This window comes from Apium graveolens, chromosome 10 (genome assembly GCF_009905375.1).
Source record: "Apium graveolens cultivar Ventura chromosome 10, ASM990537v1, whole genome shotgun sequence".
In the NCBI taxonomy this organism is placed as follows: domain Eukaryota; kingdom Viridiplantae; phylum Streptophyta; class Magnoliopsida; order Apiales; family Apiaceae; genus Apium; species Apium graveolens.
In genome coordinates this window covers 112,805,264-112,811,876 of record NC_133656.1, presented here as the reverse complement: position 1 = coordinate 112,811,876, position 6,613 = coordinate 112,805,264, and positions in this window count along the sequence as shown.

The following is a 6,613-nucleotide window of genomic DNA, read 5'->3' as shown; positions in this document are numbered from 1 at the left end:
ATTCGTGGGCTTAGCTTCCCTTTCTTTCCGAACCTCATCCATCCTTTCCAAGGGAATACCTATAACAGCACTAGGTCCCCTACTTCCTATTCCTTGTCATTTCGTGTCAAATCAACATACTTCGTGTTCCCATCTTGGGCTACTACCAGTCGTCCTCTGATTAAATCTATTATATCCTTGGTCCTTTGGACCACTGCTGGTCCGAGCATCTTGCGCTCTACAACTTCATCCTAACATAAGGGAGATCGACATTGTCTTCCCTCAAAGATCTCATAAGACGACATCTCGATACCTGACATACGATCTATTATCGTGAGAAAACTCAATCCGCGTTAAGTGGTCATTCCAAATTTTTTCAAGTCTATTGCACACTCTCATTATAGTTTTTAGAGTTAGGGCTTTTGCTTCTCAATACCCATTCTTCTCCAGTTCGTAATCGCTACTACCTTCCGTTCCTAATATTATACTGGTTATACTTTTGCTCGTTAGCGTTCTATAACCTTTTAATAACCACGTCAACCTTAGTATTACGAATGTGTTTCCATTCCGAATACCACCATAACTTTACTACTCCTTTTTCAGCTGTTTCTATTTTCCAAAGTTTGATCAATCATATAGAAGTAAAGGAATTTGTTGAGAGATTACTATGATCATGAACACTTGTTTTATTGCATAGTTAGTACAGAAGGTGGCCAGCCTTTAGTACTTGACAAGCAATTAAACAACATGTGGTATCCTACTAGGCTTCTATTACACAGATAGATAGTCATTCGGCAATACCTCCCCTTCTGGAAGGGTTGTTCTTCTCAGCTTATATGAAATGAAAAGGAGAGAAAAGAACGAATTGAAGAGAATTTTATATATAAAAAATATACTGCCACAAAATATCTGGCTTGAAATCTACCTCTGAACTATAGAAGTTTATCATAGGAGAATAAAACATATACATATATATATTAACATCAGGTATTATAGCATCGTATTTCACATGCCTAAATATTTTTGATAATCTATCCATCATTCTATGGACCCATGCTCTTGCTCGAGCTTATACACAATCACCTTTGAAACTCCCTCGACATCGAAAATTGAATCTGGGATCTCATTCTAGACATCATCGTTACTAGAATTCTATGCTTGCACTGCAACCTTCCTCGTATAGTAATACGACTCTCTATTGATAAGAAGGAATAAGTATTCAATAGGTAGATAATCGACTTAATTAGTCTATCAGTGATAACTTATACATCACCACAACCCAATTAGTGGTACTCAATCTCAACATCCATTCCAATACAACTTTCACGGTTGTAATCAGCTCATTACTCGCAGAATCATTGCTGTATTACTATGGTCCACCACTGACCTACTGTCGTCATTAACTTTCCATGAAATCTTAATATATAACCATACGGAGTCCATACATGTCGTATAGACTTCTAAGGAGTTAACATAATCACCATTCATAATTTATGAAGAACACTCCAAATTCTGACGTACTTTCATGACATGAAGCAGATAAAATTGCAGAAGAGTTTCAATCAAAGCAACGATAGCAGGTTAATACCATTCTTAATCATATGCCTTAAATAGAAGACTTAACTCAAAGGTTCGTCTAGTCCTTTTTAAAACATGGTCCTGGCTTATCTTAAGATAGTACCTTCTGAGATAGATAGCCCGCTCGTGGCGATTACACGAATTAAACCCTTACCAACTACTATTACGGTTGGGTATTGCACAGTCATCAGAAGGAATGTCAATCTTCCAAACCATAATACAACCTTCACAGCTTTAACCATCATCATTGTATTCCTTTGGCACAAGCGCCTATAATTATCCTCTTACCTTTAAAGTGTCGGCCACCTCTTTGGCCTTTCCTGATAGTAAAATTTCCTTACATTCAATGTCATTTTAACCACCTCCAAATAAATTTTCTACCTCATTTCAATCACTGCTTATGTGAAGATGTTTTCCTTAAAATCTGATGAGTAAAAAAAATATCACCATTTTTCCATAAGTTATTGCCTCAGTCTTTAGAGGTTAATCACTGACGTGACTGACTCTCAATCATACTTAGAACATCTTTTATCTTAGGTCCTAATTTCCCTGAACAATTTCGACCTTTACTGGTTCGATCCACACTTTCTCGTGGTTTAACACGTGCCCCACTTGGCATCATTATAATTACGTCATATTTCCTTTATCAACATTTCTATTCTTGAGAATTTTGAATATTACCTTTCTCCTTGTAAAACCTCTAAGATTATCCTTGAATCGTTCCTCCTGTATTCCCTAGATACAGGGCATATCAAGATACCATTTATTAATACCAGAATCATTGTCTATATACTTCTGAAAAATTTCTCCACTGATCCTTAAAGGTTGTTATTACCTTAATCCTTTCCAATTCATACTGTCAAAACTCATACTATCCCTATTAAGGGTGAAATGCCAACCTTTATGCATTCCCCTGGGATTCATTTTAAGTTACCGATGTTCTATCCTTAATTCCACCTTTAAAAAGGTACATGCATCCTTTCATGGATAAATCAAGGCATATATCCCTGATAAGGGTGTCTTATTTAATCATTCCCATCTCGATAGTATATGCCGAATTTCACAATAACATCTGTATTCAAAATGAGGTCAATCAATATGGCTTCCAAAAGATAACAATGGTTATCCGCTTTTCTTGCCTAAATTGGGTAACGATAACAAGGATGTTCTGGAAGATATTGGTCGTGTTCAACGTGAACTTCTTCTTAATAATTCCTCATTTATTTTTGTTGTTTATCTCAACAGTCATCTCAATGTTGGGATATCTTTCATACCCGGCGTCTCCCTTTCTAGGTATCATGCTACCGGTCTTACACTTCACATTCTTGAAGGTCACTTCCTTCATCCAATTTTCCTAATTTCTTACTTTTTTTGTCTCCTCAGTCTATCCGCGTTTCCTTATTAATCAATCGATCTATCTCAAAGTTTCATCGAATACTGTCAACTTCAAGGGAATTAACTATACGTATCGCTTACGCCTTCAAACCTTGAATTTATCTCATGATCAGTCACCATCGCGCTGATGATGACACACTTCTCTATATTTATTGCAAGGGTTTCTTAGGGTTTCCCATACCTAACTTCCTTATCACTTCTCAACTCTATTTCCTTTATATCCCTTTATACTCCTGCCCTTTTCAGTCTTTTATTTTCGTTTCCATTACAACCATTACATGAACCAACACAACATAAGCATTGATTTCAAACATCCCATCATTCTAGATTCGTGTCCTCAGAAAGAATCTTGACAACTTTTACAACTTAGATTCATAATTCATCATACTTGTCCACTTTTGTTCTAGCTCTAAAGCTTTTATACTACCTTCATAACCTTGGGAAGTACTTTCTTGAAAACAATTGTCTGAACTTTAATCAATTTATTATAACCTCTGGCTCCATGCCTTTCTTGGCCTTTCACCAACGGGTGGCCTCTCTCTTAAGAGGGTAAGTGAAAAAAATAGTCTTTTATGATTCGTCAATCATTTAGAATCTCAAATGATTCCTCTATTTCCTTTAGCCAGGCTCTCGCCTCTACTGGGTTCGCTTGTTCCTTGGAACTCTGAGAGCTTAGCGACTTAAAGGTCCTGAAGGAATTTCCCACCGAACTGTCTCCTCAGGGTGGTGGTTGGGAATAATAGTCTAAGTTCTCTTTAGACAGGTCCATGAATTGCCGTATAGGAGTACCGTCTCGGGTCCTTTCCTTACTCAACTTTCTGTTTCCTTAGTATGAAATGTTTCATCCTTCTCCCATACTTGGGGATATCTTATACGTTAAAATCCTTGTTTTCCATTTCATTATGTTATGGGCTCCTTCTTTCTAAATGGCAACCTTCCTGACTATCACATTCGGGGTTTGCCCTAAATCTTGTTCCTCGAGCTATGGATTTCATCTAAGATCCAGTCCTTAAGCTCTTAAACGTTTGGAACCCAAATTCTGTAGGAATACCTCGTTATTCCCTTATCATCTTTCTTGGTATTAATCTCTTCTCCAGTCATTGACTCTCTGCCTTCATTCATCACTTTTTCTTGGCACAATATGATCTTTTTCGATAATTCGGGATGTATTGTAATCTCAAACAGCGTTTCGGTACCGGCTCCGGTTACCTTCGCTTCTATTTCCATTTTCTCAAAATCTCTTATAAACTCTCCCAAAGACATTATCATCTTGAGTCTCTCCTTTTTACTAAGGGCATCAACCACCACATTGGCTTTCCCCGAATGATAAAGAATCTCCCAATCATAATTCTTGATTAGCTCTAACCGCCTCCTCTGGCGTATGTTGAGCTCTTTCTACGGGAAAATATACTAGAGCACTTATGGCTTAGGTAAATATCGCACTTATCTCCATACAAGTAGTGCCTCCAATCTTTAGGGAAAAACTATTGCCACGAGCCCAAGCTCATGGGTGGGGATATCGAATTTTATATTCCCTTAATTATCTTGATGCGTACGCGATTACCTTATTGTGCTATATAAGAAGCACCCTAATTCCTTATGCGAAGCGTCACTACAAATCACAAAATCTCCTTTTCCATCCGGAAATGCCAACATAGGAGCCGTCACCAACCTTTGCTTCAGTTTTTTTTGAAAGCTGTTCTCGCATTTCTCTGTCCATTCGAACTTCTCAGTCTTATGAGTAAGCCGCGTTAAAGGGGCTACTATCTTTATGAACTTGAACGAACCTCTGGTAGTGACCGACCAATCCTACCTCTTGTAGTTTCCCTAACCATGGTTATCAATTCCTCAGTGGTCCTTTATTCATTCTTGTCAGGATCCCCCACGGGATCCTCCTCAGCAACAATCCCTTCTAGGACAACATCCTCAACCGCTACATCCTCAATATGAACATCATCCGGTCCCTCGTTAGGACGCTCTATCGGATCCATAATTTGATCTCCAATAAGTAATAAAACATCATCGCGTTGTTGCTCCTCAACCTCAGAGTTCGGAGTCCCGCTACCATATACGATAACGAACTACGCTTCTATCACGATATTTATAAGGGTTCCCATAAGGGTTTTAACTGTCAGTACTACGTTAGGTAGTCCGACTATGAACTTGGCATGAGTTCTTATTATCTTAGTGAACTTATTATTTTAACGTCATATCATCTCTGAGGTTTATAACGCTTAGCTCTCATACCATTTCTGTAACACCCCCAAATCCGGGGTCGGGGATCCGGGTTGTCACGAGTTCCATTTCCCTTAATAACACCCAATCTTAATAAACAATCAACTACTCCGTACTGTGACCCCACAATAAACACACACACCACAAGTTATAGTCTCAGAGATGAATACCAAAAATAACACAAGTCATTTTATTCCACAATTATAAACCATTACACCTTAAAGAGGGTTTCTGAATAATTTACATATTCCTTGCCATTATTACAATTAATAAATATTCATAAGTCTGGCACAACAAAAGTTGAAAGCCTAGCCTACTGGTAGCTCCTACCTCAGCTACAACGGCATCAACGCCTACAGGAAACTGCAGAATATTTCCTAACCGCTCACGAATTGGGAGCTTGATCCTGTTCATCTTGTCTATCTGTTGTTGTGTGATGAGAGAAGAAAGCAAGGGTGAGCAACAAGCCCACTGAAATAATATGTATAATAATTAACAATATATGAGCATTCTCATAGTACTCATGAAAGTCTTGGTCAAAAAGAAATGAACCAAGTTGATATCTTAACGCGACCAAGTCACAAAATATTCAGTATATACATACATATATACTTTTCATAATCTTTGAAATCCTCTGACATGTATAATATACACAGAGTTCAAGTTTATAACTGTATAAAAATATCGTTGTAAGGTGATCTCATATATCTAACCTTGTTTCAACGTTTTTCTGAAAATCTTTGACATGCATAAGATAATCATTTACTAGATATAAGTTCAAAAGATGAAGTTACAAGATACTCCAATATACTTATATCTTTTCTGAATACTACTTGAACTACCACCGTTCAAGTTATAATTAGTTTAAAAAGTACATCACACTGATGAGACTACAAGATAAGACTTGAATAGATTCAATCTTTGAAATATAATTTGAAAGAAATAAAGTTACGAGATACTTCATTAAGTCTAGATATATATATACACCTATATATATACATTTCATACACTCCTTGAAAACCTCTGTTATGAAAATTATAAACAGAGTTGCAATATCCAATGAATTTTGGAAAGGAGAAAACCTTGACATAAACCTGATATCTTGCTGATCAGGCAAAGATACCAATAAGTAACCTTTTCTACTAGTAGATGGACGAATTCCCCACTGGTCATCACCTTGGCCGCAATAGGACCTTATGCTGGACTGCCACTCAGCCACTTACGCATTTGATGGACTCCCACTGAGCCACTTACACTTTCATGGACGCCCACTGAGCCCATGTTGCTTATGCCGACTCAATAGATGGACTTACTTCCCGAATGTTGGGTAAGTAATCAATTCATTTATCAAAACAGCAACCTCGTTGCGAATATAAAATACACCACAGAGCCGGATCCCTCAGGTTTTGAGAAAGTATTTAAATCC